The following is a 16,933-nucleotide window of genomic DNA, read 5'->3' as shown; positions in this document are numbered from 1 at the left end:
TTTTCCCACTGGGGATGTTTTATTGAGAACAGTCAATGGCACCTTGGAAAACATCATGTGGCTTCTCCTAAATCTCTGCATACTTTCTTTAAAGTTGGAAAGGAGTTTCTTTCATCCCCAAGGGATCTATCTCATGTCTGAGGAACAACTTAGAGTAACACCACGCAACTGGAGGACCAGATCTTTGGACCTCTCATTCTCTGGGCCATGTGTGTTTTTGGAGTTGCTGATAAAACAAACAAAACAAAGTAAAAATGTTTTAAATCTCTCAGGCATTTTGTTTTTGTTGTTGCTGTTATTCTTTGATTGGAGAAAAATACTTTTGTAGTTTCAAGACTGTGTGCTGTAGGTGGGAAGGGGCAAAATATTTAGTGCAAATGAAAACCAGAATGGGTCTGCAGGCTTTTTTGATCTCTGAAAGCACTTATTTCTCTTTACCTCTCTTGGATCTTTTTCTTGGTAGCAGACATAAATTGCCATGTTCTTCCAAGGCCGTTTTTCTGCTGTGGTTTATTACTCTGTTTAAATATTTTTAGGAAGCAAAGTTGATGGGTTTGTTTGTTTGAGTATTCTTTTTGTTGTTATTGTCATCATTTAGAGAGCCTATGTTGTTGATTCAGTCAGAATAATTTTTGGAACACTTTGTAGTTCATCCCAAACAAGACTTTCTCAGAACTTGGAAATCAAAGTTAAATGGTACCCCAAACCTTCCCTTTTCTCTTATCCTTCTAAACTCTCCCATTTAGTCAAGGAATTGTCACTCTGGGCAGAGCAGGGAAGCCTTCCTCTAACTTTAGGCTTTCTAAATTTAGATTATGTTTTTTGTTCAAAGAACTGAGTAATCTAAAATTTCTACAAAAAATAATGCAAACAGTCTTCTCCCAGTAGAAACTATTAAAAATAGTCACATGGTATGCCTCTCAAATTAGAGTTTATTCATTCTTTCTTAATTAAATGATAAATACAAGGAAGTCTTGCACAGGTTTTTCAGAGCAAACCCAGCCCCGGCCAAAAACTGCAAAAAAAAATTATAGTTGTAGCCAGAAAAGAAAAGAAAAAAAATGTTGAAAATGGAAACAATATGAGGTCTTACTCAAGTAGATCCTTATGCTCCAACCAAAAGCTGAAAGAATTCAGAAAAGCTCTGAAGGCAGTTTGATAAAAAATATTTCAAATGGTATATAAAACCAGCACATTGTACCCCATGATTGCATTAATGTACACAGCTATGATTTAATTAAAAAAAAAGAAAAAGAAAAGCTCTGAAGGAAGGAAGAAGAAGAACATAGACAACAGAGAAAAGCAGAGAGTATAGAAACTAGTAAGTGTAGAAAGTAACAAATCAGAGTCTGGGCTGGTTCTAAATAAATCATTTTCAAATTCAAATTTTCAAATCAAATGAAATTGACAAAATTTATTGCCAGAAAAGATTACAAAATAATTCTTTATAACAGTCCATTTTGAACTAAGAGGCTTCAGAGACAAGGTCAACGCACTGAAAAAGAGTGGAAAAAGGCCAGGTGTGGTGGCTCACTCCTGTAATCCTAGCACGCTAGGAGGCCAATGCAGGTGGATTGCTTAAACTCAGGAGTTCCAGACCAGCCTGAGCAAGAGCGAGACCCTGTCTCTACTAAAAAAATAGAAAAACTACCTGAGCGTTGGGGTGAGCATCTATAGTCTCAGCTACTCTGGAGACTGAGGCAAGAGGATTACTTGAGCCCAAGAGTTTGAGGTTGCCGTGAGCTATGACATCATGACATTCTACCCAGTGTGATGGAGTGAGACTCTGTCTCAAAAAAAAAAGAAAAAAAAAGGTTGAAAGAAAGCAAAGTGGCATAAATGAGTACATTTACTAAAAACCATCAAAGTTCTGCTACGTCACCCCTTGTGCCAGAAATGCTCCCAAAGACAAATACCCAAAAATGGCTTAGTCAAACATTAGTTATATATTACTGTGTAACAAATATCCTATAACTTAAAGCTTAAGACAACAATAGTTAATGTTGTTTCTTTATGATTGGAATCCAGGTGCTGTTTAGCTGGTTCCTCCTACTCAGGATCTCCCACAAAATTGTAATTAAGGCATCAGTGTGTGGGGGATTGGATGGAGGAGGTGCATGGGGTGGCTGCAGTTATTTCACGGCTTAATTGGGTCAGCATCCATCTCCCAGCTCACTTAGGCTTTGAATCTCTCCTGTCTATTGGACTGAGGATGCAATCCCCCATGGGCTTTTGGTCGAAGGACATAGTCCCATACTGGTCATTGGCCATAGGCTGCCTCAGTTCCACGCCATGTAAGTCTCTCCACAACTCCTAATATATTACAGTTGGTTTCCTTCAGAGCAAGTGATTTAGAGAACACCAAGAGAGTGTGCCAAGAAGATGGAAGTCACGGTCTTCTGTAACCTAATCTCAGAATTGACACCCACCACCTTAGTAGTGTTGTATTTATTAGAATCAAGTCACTAGGACCAGTTCACACACTAGGGGAGGGGATTCCATGTATATAAGGGTGTGAATGAATGGAAGCAGTATCACTGGCAGCTATCTCAAAATCTGCCTACCTCATCAACTTATTTTATTTTCCTTTACTTGCATAGCACAGAAATAATAAATGGCTGTTATTAAGACCAAAAATATTTTCTTTGGAAAAAGGTGCTTCAAAAATCTGTACATTTCATGTCTCTTATATTCATTAATAGATGGCTTTTTTTGCTGACTTGATTCACATGCAACTGAGTATCATCTGTGCCAGTAGACAAATTATTTGAGTCAATGAAAAAAATAATCACTCACATGCTTAGTTGGAATGTAAAATCTGAGAGGGCTAGTATCTATCATTCGTATCTCTTTGTACCCCTAGGTCCTATCACAGGGTTTAAAATAGAGTAGATACTCAACAAATAGTTGTTAAATGAATGACTTAATGGTTTTGACAAAATTTATCGTGGATCTATTATGAGAGCATGTGCCAGGCCCTTGGTGACATTCCTTTAGAAATTGACCATAGGAATGTGTGTCACACTTTATGGGGGCAAGACATGATTGCAAGAGGGACTTTACCTAACAATCGCAATCAGTGTAACCTGGCTTATTGTACCCTCAATGAATCCCCAACAATAAAAAAAAAAAAAAAAAAGAAATTGACCATAGGAAATACTTGCATTTATATTCAAGGGTGGAAAGAAGAGATTTTTAGGCCTTAAGGTTTTCAAAGGCATTCCCAGTTACCAGCTTTGTAACAACTCAGAGTTTCTAATAAAAGCAGGGTTAACACCATTTTCTCCTTTACTGAATCTTACCTTCTGTGGCCTATTACTTATTGTTCGAGAAGACTAAAAAGGGCCACAAATTTTTAAAAAATTAAACTAGGTTTTAAAAAGCTATAAAAATAAAATGGACATATCCTTTAAAAAGCAGAAAAGCACATAAAATGATAAGTAAATTCTCATCCTTTGATCCCATCCCCAGTTCTACTCTACCTCCATAAGTAATGAGTTCATTAGTATCACAGATAGCCTTCCAAATATCAATGCAATATAATGTGTTTTTTTTTCCTTTTTCATTCTTTTTTTTCTCATTTGATGATATATCTAGGAACCTCTATAGACCTATCTTGATTTTTTTCATGGCTATAATATATTCCATTGTGTGGTTGTACCATGATTTATTCAATAAGTCCCCATCTAGTAGACATTTATTTTTACTACCATTCCTAATTTTTTATTAATAGCTATTACAAACAGTGCTGAGATGGCTATGCCTATCTTTGCATATTCAGGTGAGCTTATCATATAGATGAATCCCTAGCAATGGAATTTCTAGGCCAAATGATATGTACATTTTAAATTTTAAAGCTTCTTTTTTTTATAAAACAAAACAAATACAGGGCTTAATGGATTGTGATAAGATAGCACTGTTTTAACCATCACTCAGATCAAGAAACAGAACTTTTGCTACATCATGTGTCCTCATATGCTCTGTTGCCAACTCAACTGTCTCTTTCCCCTTGTAAGTAACCATTACACTGACTTTAATAGAAATCACTTCCTTCTATTGTTTTGTGGTTTTGCCACCAATTGGTATCCATAAACTCTATAGTTTAGATTTGTCCATTTTAAAAAACTTTGATATGACCTTTAAATCTGTTATAGTTTTTCCCTTCCAAATGTTCTTGTCCATGCAGTTTATCTGTTAAAGAACCCAGGGTATTTGGACTATAGTTTCCTCACAGTCTGGAAATCCCGCACTTTGTCAGTTGCTGACTGCTGACTTCTGCTGTGGTTCATAATGTTCTTCGGTCTTCCTTAGTTCTTGCAAACTGCCAGCTGGATTTGGAGGATTGGTGAGACTCAGATTTGATCCCTTTGGCTGATGGATGGTATATCAAAAAGCACATGATGGCCCATTGTCCCTCTGTGTGACTTTACAGACCTTGATGCTCAATGCCTACATCCATTAATTTATTGCGGCCTTAGAATATTCTAATTCTGTTATTTCCTTTACACTTACTAGTTGAAATCATTCTTGAAAATGATATTTCCCCTCATCTGTTATTTGTTTAATCAATGGTACAATTCAGGTGGGAAAATCAAAGTAAATATTTGATTCTTTCCTTTTATTCACCAGTTTTCAAGGTAATGAATGCTTCCTATCATCCTTCAAATGTGATTTTAGTTATCCTGAACCCATATGTTCATGCATATTTTAAACATATGTAATGGGTTTCAAGCCATTGCAATCATTATCTTTATGAATTGTAGCTCAATCTGTTTCCTCTTTGGGCAGTGAGAACCTCTTTCATTGGCTGTTGAATACTTTTTTCATGACTCTAGTAGTCTTTGGTAATCTTCCTGGCTATCTGATATGACCAGATATTCTAGGCTCATCTTGCACACTTCATGCCCCAGACCTAGAACCTGCCATTTCTCCAACAAGCCTGGTAATAGTATTTTGGTATTTCTAAACTAAAATCTAGGCACTAAGTATATGCATTACTACTGTATTGGTTATGGTTTCTAGGCCTTTTCAGAACTAGAAAATATCTATTTTTAAAATATGATATACCTTGTAAGTTCATTTTGATATTTTAATTCAAATTTCATACTACACGTTCTTACAAATGTAGCAGACTCAGAACAACAATACCCACGGTACCTGAACCAATATGATTACCAAGAGTTAGATTTTTTCATTTGCTCTCTGTATTTGCCTCTGTTTTCTACAAGTAGTTTTTCCTATATCTGCATTGTCAGAGTATATGACCATTACATACAACTCTTACTCTCTTCTATCCCTCACTTAATTTTAATCCTGTAAGTAGCTATATATTTAATGCTCACCACTAGTCTTTATACTGGCATGTCTCTTTTCATTCTGAAGCTTGTTTTCCAGTAGGTACATAGGATGGGTTAACAGGAACAATAGTCTCTGAGTTCTCATGTTGATGATAACCGTTTGTGTTCTTTGTACCTGGAAGTCAGTTTTTCTTCATATAAAATCTTCAGATCAGATTTTCTTATGAATCTTAAATATGTTACTCCATCTTCTTCAGACACAAGCGTTGGTTCTTATTGAAACATCTGATGCTAATCTAATTTTCTTTACCTTATACGTCATCATCATTTAAAACTATATTCTCAAAAGACTTTCTTTGTCTTTATTATTCAGTTATTTTATTAGAATATGTCTTGGCTCATCACTCTAAGTCAATATTGTTAGTTATATGGTATACTTTTTCTGTATGTAGTTCTACATGTATCTTTTTTTTTTTTTTTTTAAGAGACTGAGTTTCACTCTGTTGCCCTCGGTAGAGTGCTGTGGCATCACAGCTCAGAGCAACCTCCAACTCTTGGGCTTAGGTGATTCTCTTGCCTCAGCCTCCCAAGTAGCTGGGACTACAGGCACCAGCCACAACACCCGGCTATTTTTTGTTTGCAGTTTGGTTGGGGCTGGGTTCGAACCTGCCACCCTTGGTATAGGGGGCCAGCACCCTACCCACTGAGCCACAGGTGCTGCCTACTACATGTATCTTTTTTAACTTTAGAAAAGTTTCTTGAATATTTTTAAGAGAAATATTTGTTCTGTTCCTTTGCTTTGAGTTTCTTCTTCAAAGACTCCTATTATTATACATATGTTGTGTCTTCTTCGCCTACCATCCATATTTGTCACTGTCTTGTAAATTTTTTTCTTTCTTCATTTTGTACAAATATTAGAATTTTTCTTCCTTTTTACCTTACAAATACTTTAAAGTATTATTTGTTGCATTTATTTGCACTTATGTTCCTTCAAATTTAGTTTTATTTCTGAACTAATTTTTAAAATTTCTAATTCTTTCCTGTGTTCTGTCTCATCATTGCTGAATTTTTCTAATTTTGTGTAATTATCCTTTTATGTGTTATATAACTTTCATAATGTCTTTCATTTCATTTTGCAATGATAGTTTACAATTTTGACCTTGTTTGAAAACTTGCCTTTTCGAACTCTTCATTCTCTTTCACCTAATGTTGTGTGTATGGGATTAGACTTTGATCTTTACCTATTGTTCATTTCTGTGTAAAATTAGTTTCCCTAAACTTTTAGCAAGTGCATAGTTTAGTTTAAAGGCCTGGGTTAAGTGTTACAGCTCTTTTAGAATTTGTCTAGCAGGTTTTCTGGTCTTCACTAGAAGACCCAAATTAAAAAAAAAGAAAAGAAAAGAAAAGACACAGCTCAGAAGTTAGAAATCTAGTTCACAAAGGTCCTAGTTTTTGTATCTTTTGGGAAGTATTCAAAAACAAGGTGGCTGGCTTTCTGAGATTTCCTGGCTCTTTTCTTCTCTTTTTTAAATCTGAGATTTGTCTTCTTTTATTTCTATTGTGCTAATCCAGCTCAATTTTTGTTCTACCCTCAGAAGTTTTTCTTCAGTGTGGGGCTTTGTTCTGGAAAGGTGTCCTGGCTTTTTAGTCTCAAGAGTTCACAAGGGTTAGGCTTCAGCTCCTTGAGTCCTCACTGTGTCCATCCACTATTGAAAAGGTCAAAATACCTGCAGAGTCAGTTGCTGTTATCACATTGGCCCGCTGCCCTTTCCAGTGAATACCTGTTGGCTATTTGGGGGCTCTTCTGTTTTCAGATCTTTTAGATACATTGTTCCTTCCCTTTGCTTCTACTTATAAAGGCATTGATCAAGTTACAGGTCTTGTGGCTATCCCCTTCCACTACTGATTTGGAGTTTATGGACATACTTTGCCACTGAGCTTTATCATACGTATTTCTAAGAGTTTTGGGCTTTGCTATGTAGTTATTCTTTTTGTGAAGGAATATGGGGAAATTTAAAATGATGCTTCCACTTGTCATTTTCCTAGAATCTTCTCTTCATTTTAAAATTTGATAGCTGTTAATTACCATGTTTCTTGGAGGATGCTATGCTTTCTGTGAATGTTTATAAAAAGGAAAACTCTGAACCTTCTGGGAAGAGGCTATAAAGGCTATGCTTTCTCATTTTGAACCAAAAGTCTGCAAATGGTATCAACAAGCTTTGTAAAAAAAAAAAAAAAAAAAGGCTGGTGGGATTTTAAAATCTGTAGAATCTTTACAGAATCTTTATAGGCTTCTCTGAGATGATGAATGCAGCTGGAGGACAGGGGAACATGCTGAGTCCCAATCAGAAGCAAATGTACATGAATCCTTCCACAAGCCATACCATCTCTGAAACAGAAATTGCAGATCTCTCCAAGTTTGGATCTAAATATGCTGGAGAAGTTTATTTGGGCCTCTCTCAAACCACAGGTCACATGTCTATGTATCTTCAAAAATCAAGTCAGCTGGGGAGGACAGTTGGTTTTTATTATATTCTTCTACTTCAACAGGCTTTTTATTAACAAGAAGCAGCTTCTGACAAGGACTTTTAGTTATGTTCTCAATAAGTCTGGCTTTTTTTTGAACCTCATATGTAGTTTATGTCTATACTTAAGAAAGAGTCCAAGGCCTCTAAAATTAGGAAACAACAGCATTGTCAACAAGTGGAGATATTTAAAGTCAAAAAAAAGAAAACAACTCTGTATTTCACTTATCTTTCCAGATAAGTGGATGTGTGGATGGGCTCTTAATTGTAGATTAATCATGTATTTTGGAATACTAGATTCAGCAATCTTCTTCCTTATTCTTGGGTCAATATCCATCTCTGTGAATTTTGTGTTCAATTTCCATTCACTGAAATATAATGCCACCAACTCAGTGGCCTGATCACAGGAAGGCGAGGATCCCACTTACATATCCATGTAGCCCTACTAATATTGAACCTGGCACTAGAAAACTCAGGATGAAAATCCAGTACAGGCTTTTTATGGGAAGTTCTAGGCCAATACAGGTTCTGTAGACTAGACTAAAAATAATTAGACCAATTTAATAAAAGATTTATAACCCTCTAGAGCACTATCAATCCCCCCCAACCTTTTTTTGAAAAAGCTTCTCCTGAGTGAATGGCTACAATGCTGTCCTTTTTGAAGAGACAACAATGAAACATTAAAAAGGATCAGTTTCCTCAGCACATTCATTTATCTAAATGAAAATTGCTCTGATGTTTGTCTGAATTCTACAGAATACTGGTCCATAGACCACCTAGATACCATCAAAGGACTATTTCCTCCTAAAAACGTAAAAACCATCCAATACCTTACCACATGATCACATGATTTCCAACCATTCATCAACAATATTCACAGAGCTAAATAAACATCCACTAGACATCTGCATTAACAAGTACACCCAATATGACAGTGGGATGTTTCTCATGTAGTCATCTGAGTAAATGCCTATTAAGTTAGTATTATGTATTTCCTATACACAAGGCACAACAATAAATTGCATCCAATGTTGTAAAGTCTAGTTTTAAAGTATGTAATTATTACTGAAACTCAAGTTTTGCAAGTGGCATTTAGGAAGTATGAAATGTGTATGCACAGAAGATACTGTTCCTTGTGAAAATTTATTCCTCATTACATTAGCTACATGTTAGCAGGGTAATGGGAAGTCTTTTCTTTTTGTTATATTTTTAACATATACTATGTGAAAAATAAAAGATGAGAAAGAACTCCTACAGGCCAGAAGAGAAAATGGAGTTTAGAAAGAGAGAAGAAATAGGTTAAAGAGAAAACAAGGAATACAGAAAAGGTTTGTTGTTTGGTACAGGAGGGAAAGAGGGATATATTATGTTTGTTGTGTTTTGTTTGCTTTCAGTATATAGATGAGTGCTTAAGCGTATATAGAAAACCAAAATCAGGGAAAGAATGTACCAGCAGACAAGGAGTTTTAAAGGAATGTGCTAGATAGATGTTTGTTGCAGCTGAGCTGTTTTGTTTGCTTTTTCAATGAGGAAATATCTAGATAAGAAACATGGATTAAGGATAAATTAATTGTGTAAAAGACTGACCTACTTATTAATAACGAATTATGTAGACATCAACCTGGATATATATAGAATCATTACATTTTGTGTTTTTGTGGCCTATTCTTTCAGCAATTATACACATCAATAAAAACACGAAGAACTAGACAAATTCCAGAAAGCCCTCAGAAATGACGTAGGGACTGATGACATACTACAGGGGATAAATAACTTTGGAAAGAAGACCAAACAGGACTATGATTAAATATTATGAAAATACAAAGTTTACATACTGTGCAATCAAAAATCACAATATTATCCAACACGAAAGTAAAGGGGAGGATGAGCCCTTGTACTTTGGAAGAAGTAATTTTAGAACACATAAAAGGGAATTCTACTGTACTCTTTTAAACATACATTTGTTATAGCAAGAAGTGCTAGAGACATGAACAAAATAAATGCTATAGGGATTTTGATAATTGCATTATCTCTTACTGTGTTATTAAAGGGAGTTAGAGCTATTTAGGATATCTCCATACTTTTATAAAGATTATGTGCTGAAGATTATTTTTGTCCCTCCACAAACACATTTCTTAGTTTGTCTATCTATATAGTGGTCTTCTGAATGTACCATACTAGGTCTTACCTGTAGTAACACCCCATCCCTAGGGCAGCGTGCCTGATAGGAAGTAGCTATTAGTGTTTGCTTCATCTATTGAATCCCTTTTGTACTTCCAAAACTTATGTTGCTGACCTTGGGGTAATATCCTAATATTTAATTTGGATAAGGAAAGTATTTGAGCAATGCAGATAATTGTAACTAATAAATAAACAAATGGAATAAACTGCTAATAGCAATGGGATGTTAATGCATAGGATGCAAGACTAGGTTAATGCATAGGATGCAAGACTGGGTTCCACTGGGGCTCCTGCTACTACCTAAGGAATGGTTTACTCCCTTTGATGAGTAGATTGATGCAGATAAACAAGGCTAGGCCAAGACAGATGGCTGCCTTAATAGACAATTTGGTAGTGTTTCAAGCCCATATTCTTTAAATATGTGCTTGTTATTTATTTAAAGACAGCCTGATAAGCACAGAAGAAAGAGGATAGCATCAGTCTCTTCTCTATTGGCTTAAACAATTTTGCTTTGACTCGAACTTGCACCCTCTGCTCAGCTGAACAAGACTTCTGTAGGTAACTAACACTCTCCGCCCTCTTTGATGGCACGTAAGTGAATGTCTATTATTATTTGAGAAGCCACTTGGGAGTCTCAGCTTTCCACTGCCACCCTAAGTGGCTTCCTGAGAGGCTCCTAGTAAGCATGCTATCTCCATCTTATTACGTTGTCAGTGGACAGATCTTTTCAGTATACCATTTGAACATTCAGTATACATCTCTTGGACGTAGTGAGACCTGGAGCTTCACCTTTAATTCAGTTCTTTAGCTAAAACAAAAATAAGAACAATTACCAGTACATTTCAGATTTTTTTTTACTTAAATTGTTGCAGTGGCTATAGATAGTCACTAGACTGGCATTCCACGAGGGTAGAGATTTTGTGTTATTTCTGTATCTTCATCACCTACCCCCATGACAGAGTGTGCTCAGTCAACGCTTATGGAACAGTGAATGGGAGAGAAGATTGACTGGGTCATCCTCTCCTTCTCTTCCTCATTTGGTCCATGAAGACCACCCAAATGACTACACTACTCATTTTATTCTCACACTCCTCATGGTCAGAATCAATTCAAGTTTGTGAAAGAAGGAGACATCCTTGGGAGAGGCTACTTGTTTCATATTAGTCAATAGCACAGGAAGTTCAGTTTCTAAGCCCAACCATTTGAACTATTCTCTTCTGTCTGAACAGCTCAGTATGTGTTGCATTAGATTGCACCATAGGAAATAGCCTATTTTAAAAATGTTTGGCCTATAGAGAGGCAAATAAGAGCAGAAACTGCACTGTTTTCAGCATTACTGGGTAAAAGGAACATGGTGATCAGGTTTTGGAGTTTTGAATGCAAGTCTCAACGCAGTGAAGCTTTGGAGAAACCACTTACTCTCCCCATGTCTCCTTTACTCATTCAATAAATATTAAGTTTATATCATGTGCAAGAGTCGGCGGAACACTAAGACATATGAAACACAATTTCTGCCTTCTCCAGGCTCACAGTATACTTGGGGAGATAAAATTCACCTGCAAAACACTACAGTCCAAGGCAGAGTATGATGACACGCAAGTTGCCCCCCCCACCTTTGTTTAATTAACTGCATTCTGAACAAGAGAAATTGCTTCCTGCTGTAATAATAAGGAAGGTAATATAGAACACAGGACAGTTGAGCTTGGGATTAGAGGATGATTAAGTTTCATTAAGCAGAGACTTGGGGGAGGGCAGTTCAAGCAAGTAACAGGGAGAAGCGAAGGTGCAGAGGCTGGAAAACACAATGCTATTTTGGTATGGCTGGACAGATGGCTTGTGTGGGCAGACAGTGGGAGATAAGACTAAAGAAGCCTGTTCCTTCCATGGCATGTAGTATTATCTTTCATTTTAGTTGCTACACTAGACAAATGAAATAAGACAGATTAGTAGTAGGAATCTCAGAATGGAAACCAGGAGACCAGATGTTAGCTTTGTCACCAATTCTCAGGGCTCCCTCAGACAAGGCCCTTGATTGTCCTCGGTTGTCAAATGGAGGTGACCTGATTAGTCTCTATGTGGTCCTAAGAGTTACAAAGACAAAATGAACAATCAGAAGGAATACTCTCCAAAAATGAAAACTGTTGTGCCCTAGGGCAGCGCCTGTGGCTCAGTCGGTAGGGTGCCAGCCCCATATGCCGAGGGTGGCGGGTTCAAACCCCGCCCCGGCCAGGCTGCAACCAAAAAAATAGCCGGGCATTGTGGCAGGTGCCTGTAGTCCCAGCTACTTGGGAGGCTGAGGCAGGAGAATCGCTTAAGCCCAGGAGTTGGAGGTTGCTGTGAGCTGGGTGAGGCCACGGCACTCTACCGAGGGCCATAAAGTGAGACTCTGTCTCTACAAAAAAAAAACAAAAAAAAAAAACTGTTGTGCCCTTCCCCCTACTACAAGTTGCTGTGGGTTAATACTAGACACTCTTAGTAACGACAGACATGTGTACCTTCTTCCTGGGTACTTACTGCATGGTGATCTAGTTTCTCAGTAACAGGTGAGAACAAAATCCCAGGTTGTGATCACCTGGGTCAACCAAGGATACAATGAAGTCTCTTAGATGGTGGCATACATACAGAGATGGCTGTTTGATATCACGTGAAAAGTCCATTCTGATACCTGGAGAGAAGCCCAGGGAGGAAGCCTCATGGAAGCAGAAGACTGGATGGAAGAATTCGCTGAGCCCAGGAAGGCCATCAACTAGCAGAAGCCTCTTGATGTCCACCCAGTTCTACCCTTGCTCTAGCAACTCGTGACCCAGGTATAGGTTGCTGGTACAGAGCAAGAGGAAGCTCTCTCCTCTGTGTCAGTGACTTACCTGGAGCCAATCTATGCTGGTAGCCAGCCACCAGGGCAGGGTGGGTGTGCCTCCATCCCAGCTTCTGGGACACGCCTGACTCTTTTCAGCCAACTTTCCTTAATTCTTAGGTTCCAGGATGGACTCTTAATAGAACATTCCTGCACTTCCCAAACAGGATCTGTTTTGACGGATTCTCCTCTGCTGACTCAAGTCAGGTCAGAAGCCTGCCAAGACATCCCCTGTGTAGATCCCAGGGGCCATAGCTTCTTTTGGTATTTGTAGTCTGGGGATTTGAGAAAGCTACCAGGAGGACAGACCCCTGTATGTAGCACTGCCACCAAAGTCCTAGGGAAGAGCAGCAGTCTTCTGGTGGGGTGTTCCTTGATGCTCCTGATCAGAGTTATTGCCATCTGTTGGATTAGTGGCCTGATGAGCTTATTGTCTCCAGTACAGCGAATTGTCCTAGAAAATCTAGGTCATTCCTCCATGAAGCAGAGCCTCAAAGACTCTAGTTTCTGTCATGAAGTAAATCCCCAGGCATCTGCTTTCTTAGCAAACACTGAAGTCCCCATCTTAGGTAGAGCTCTTAGAGAGGACCAGGAAAGGAAATGAAGACTGAGTGGCCATGGACTTCGGGGCTGGGCAGAGATGCTTGGCATCTTTCCATGCTGTAGGCATCTACCTTTTCTGTTCCCTAGGCAAGGTAATTGAGGCCAATCTCAAGTGTCTCTGACTGGGAGACTCCCACACTCCCTCATCCAACCTGGGCCCCATCATGGAAAAGTCCAACCTAGTGGACCTAACATCATGCAGAAAGGCAATGCTACCATTTATCAGCTCTGGGCAAGACAAGGATGACCAAAGTTGCTGCATATGAGGACTTAGAGTAAAATAGCACTTGTCTGGGCCCCTTGAGAAAGTTTCTCTTAAAATTCAAGAGAGCAAGAAACACCTAGTCCAGGGAAATTCTCTAGCATGTAAGTCTTCTGATCTGGAAAACAATCCCCAAACCCTCGTTTATATCTAGAAGTAAAATATACATGTCATTTCCTTGTGTGCCTGTCACTTAGAACAATGTTATTTCAGAAGGATCAGTTGGTGCTCATGATGTGTTTCTTTACCACAAAGTGGATGAGTTTCAGAAAAGTATTGTTTATGGCATTTAAGAGTGTATTATAGTAAAAGAAGCTAAAGGTTAGGCCTGAGTTCTGACTGCAAGTCAGCAAGCACAGAGCTTTCCGTTGTGCTATTAACAGAACTGGCATTTCACAGCAGAGCTGCTAGGAATGGGATCAACATTAATTAATAATACCTTGGCATACAGCAGGGGGTTGTTTGGCAGCTCAGAACAGCTCTTGTCAAGATAGGTGAGGGTCTGAGTCTGGAGGCTGAACATTTGTGTGCTGAAGCATCCAGAAGGACCAAGCTCAAATTAGGTCTCTAAATGGTAGGGATAAGAATGCTCTTGTGACTCCTGAGGACACAGTGAGATTAAGTAGGCAGGAATGCATGAACATACCGTCTAGGAGTATATCACTACCTGTTTGCGGTATATAGATTTATATATTTGATTATTGATGGCTCGTTTTTGTATAACAATGTATAGTCACAGTAGACATCTGTGTCCTGCATGTTATTTTCTACCAATGGGGACTAGGTTCATAAAGTTGGGAGATATATTAGACATTTCCACTCCTCAGTCAAGATGTCTTTGGAGAATTAATTGGATGTGTGAAATTTTAATTTTCTGATACATACCTTGTAGATAGGTATCCAAAATAGTTTTACTACAGTACAGTTCTAAAAGCAACAGAGTTGAAATAGGAATGCTTGGGCAGGATCTGGACCTGGGCTTCCTTTTGGTATGACTATTGAATTGGAAAGGGTTTTCTCTTTCAGCAACATTTTTCCTTTCAAATAACCCCAACCTGTGCTGTTCCCTCCTTCACTGTGTCCCCTTAGCATTTATAGACTCCTTTCTCTTGGAGTTGTTTAGTGCATGCTGCTCTGTAAGCAAGCAGCTCCCCAGCACTGGGACCTGCTGCGTTGTAAGCTGGGATTTCCTAACAGCAGAGATGGAGGCTTTCCTCCCTTTCAACTGTGGGCATTCATTCAGAACTTCCTCCTGCCTCCCCACTTCTCCCTTAGAGAAGGGGCTGCTGTTGACTGATTGAACTCAAATCACCATCCATCCGTGTAGTTGCAGTGGGACCACAGGCAAGTAGGCCTCTCTTCACAGTAAAGAATTCTATTGTGGCCAGAGCAGGTTCACAGATAAAGGAGCACACTGGGAATTTTCAAGCAGCTCAGTGGGTCTGTCCTCCTCTCACATGCTCTTCCTATCCCTTCTCTGTGTCTTTTGCTTATTTTCTATAGTCTGAGAGCCTTGAACATGGAAGAAAATCTTCCACATCTGCCATGTAGATTTTGTATAAAATAAAATAAAGCAAAACCAAAAAGTAAAATATATTGCAAATTCCAGGCATTGCCATGGAGTCCCTGAAGCTGGTGGTGTCATTGCTAGCTGGTGAAGTTGGGAGGTGGTGAGTGGGGTGGTTATCAGTTGCTTAGTAGAGACTTTTGGAGCCCCTTCTCTGAGTTTCACCGAATTATATAGCCCAAAATTATCTGGATCCATTTGGGAGCAACTGCTTGGTCTAGAATGTCCCCTGAGTGATTTTCTTTCTTTCTTTCTTTCTTTTTTAATGAATTGGCTGTACTTCCCGGAGTAGAGTTAGTGTTTTTAATAGTCTGAAAAATGATATCCAGATGTTGGACACAAAGGAGGGGGCCCTTCCCTCTAACTCTAAGTCTGCCACAGTGATCCTTGGCCTGGTCCCTCCCATCTGGACAGCTGCCCTATGCTCTCTGGGGGGCTACCTTGGGAGACCGCCCGGGAGCTCTAACTGGCCCCAAACCCTAAGAAGGAAGGCAAACCATCTGGAATGCATCGGTCAGATCGGCTCCGCACTGCCCAGGCACCCTGACAGCTTTTTGGGACTGCAAAGCTTGGATTTGATCCATCAGGCTCTCTCCAGTCAGAGGCCTCCAGCCTTCTCTTTGTCTCCTTCCAAAATCTGGATTCCACAGAGGCATAATTAGACCTGTTAGTCACTTCCAAGTTTGGCTTTCTCAGGAAAAGGACCAAGGTGTACTCTGAGAGACACTTTCCAGCAGCTCTTGGACAAGGAATAAATAAATGAAGGAGGATGGTTTCTGCAAGAACCTTTTCCCCTCCTCCCCTTATTCCCACTGCAAAATCCTTACCATTCACTCCAGCCCTGAAGATTGACACTTATTTGTAGAGGAGAAAGAAAGTGTGTCCCATTCCAAGATGCTTTGGAGAACCTTTTAAAAAAATGGCAGCCTGGCTTTGCACACCATTTCCACACCATACAAGGTCTTCTTGGGAGAAATAAAGGGATAAAAGCTATAGGGGAGATGGGGGTTAGGAAGAGGTTTGAGACTGCCCTCAAACCAAATTATAAGATTGAGGGCTTAAACAAATTGTTTAAAACCATAAATTCCTACAAACTATTGATGGGTTTATTGCACATTATTTTTTTCTAGAGCAATAAACACTTGGTTAATACATACAAAGTACTGAATTTTTCCATTATAAAGTCTATCCATTCTTCCTACTTTGTTTCTATTTCTGATTTGTTTCTTCATAGACAAGAAAAAGGATAGTATTCCCCAAATCCCTGAGCAAGGGAGCACAGATTTCAAGTTTTTATTAATTGGATCTAAATTAAAGAGAATCTATAGTGTCTCATATCAGGCTAGTTCTCTCAAATTGCTAGAATGTGGTGACACTGAATCGCAGAGTGGCCTTCCAAGCCTCCAGTATGTTTCCTGCTGCTGCCCGAGTCGCTCACCCGGCAGCTGCATCAAGCGTTCCTCACTGCTTCTTCAAGTTCCACTTTTAGCCCCTGCTCACTCCTTGGGGTTCATCACCTGGGACTAGCAGGGTAAATCCTAGAACTGAGATACAACGCTACTAGCTAAACCCGTAAGTGTCCCTGCCCTCCCGCTCCCTACGCCACCCCCACAAAAGCTATGCAAGATTTGGAGCAAGTCCTCT

General features: G+C 39.0%; 1 non-coding gene across 1 annotated transcript; it reads left to right on the top strand.

Annotated features, from left to right (window-relative positions):
• The first annotated feature begins 6,614 nt into the window (after nt 1-6,614).
• Nucleotides 6,615-6,676, top strand: LOC128585196 (U7 small nuclear RNA). Its single transcript, XR_008379926.1, has one exon. It is a non-coding gene; the product is annotated as a U7 small nuclear RNA (small nuclear RNA).
• Nucleotides 6,677-16,933: the final 10,257 nt, after the last annotated feature.

The sequence above is a fragment of the Nycticebus coucang genome, chromosome 4 (assembly GCF_027406575.1).
Source record: "Nycticebus coucang isolate mNycCou1 chromosome 4, mNycCou1.pri, whole genome shotgun sequence".
In the NCBI taxonomy this organism is placed as follows: Eukaryota; Metazoa; Chordata; class Mammalia; order Primates; family Lorisidae; genus Nycticebus; species Nycticebus coucang.
The sequence above is the reverse complement of the archived record's forward strand: the minus strand, read 5'-3'. Positions and strand labels throughout refer to the sequence as shown.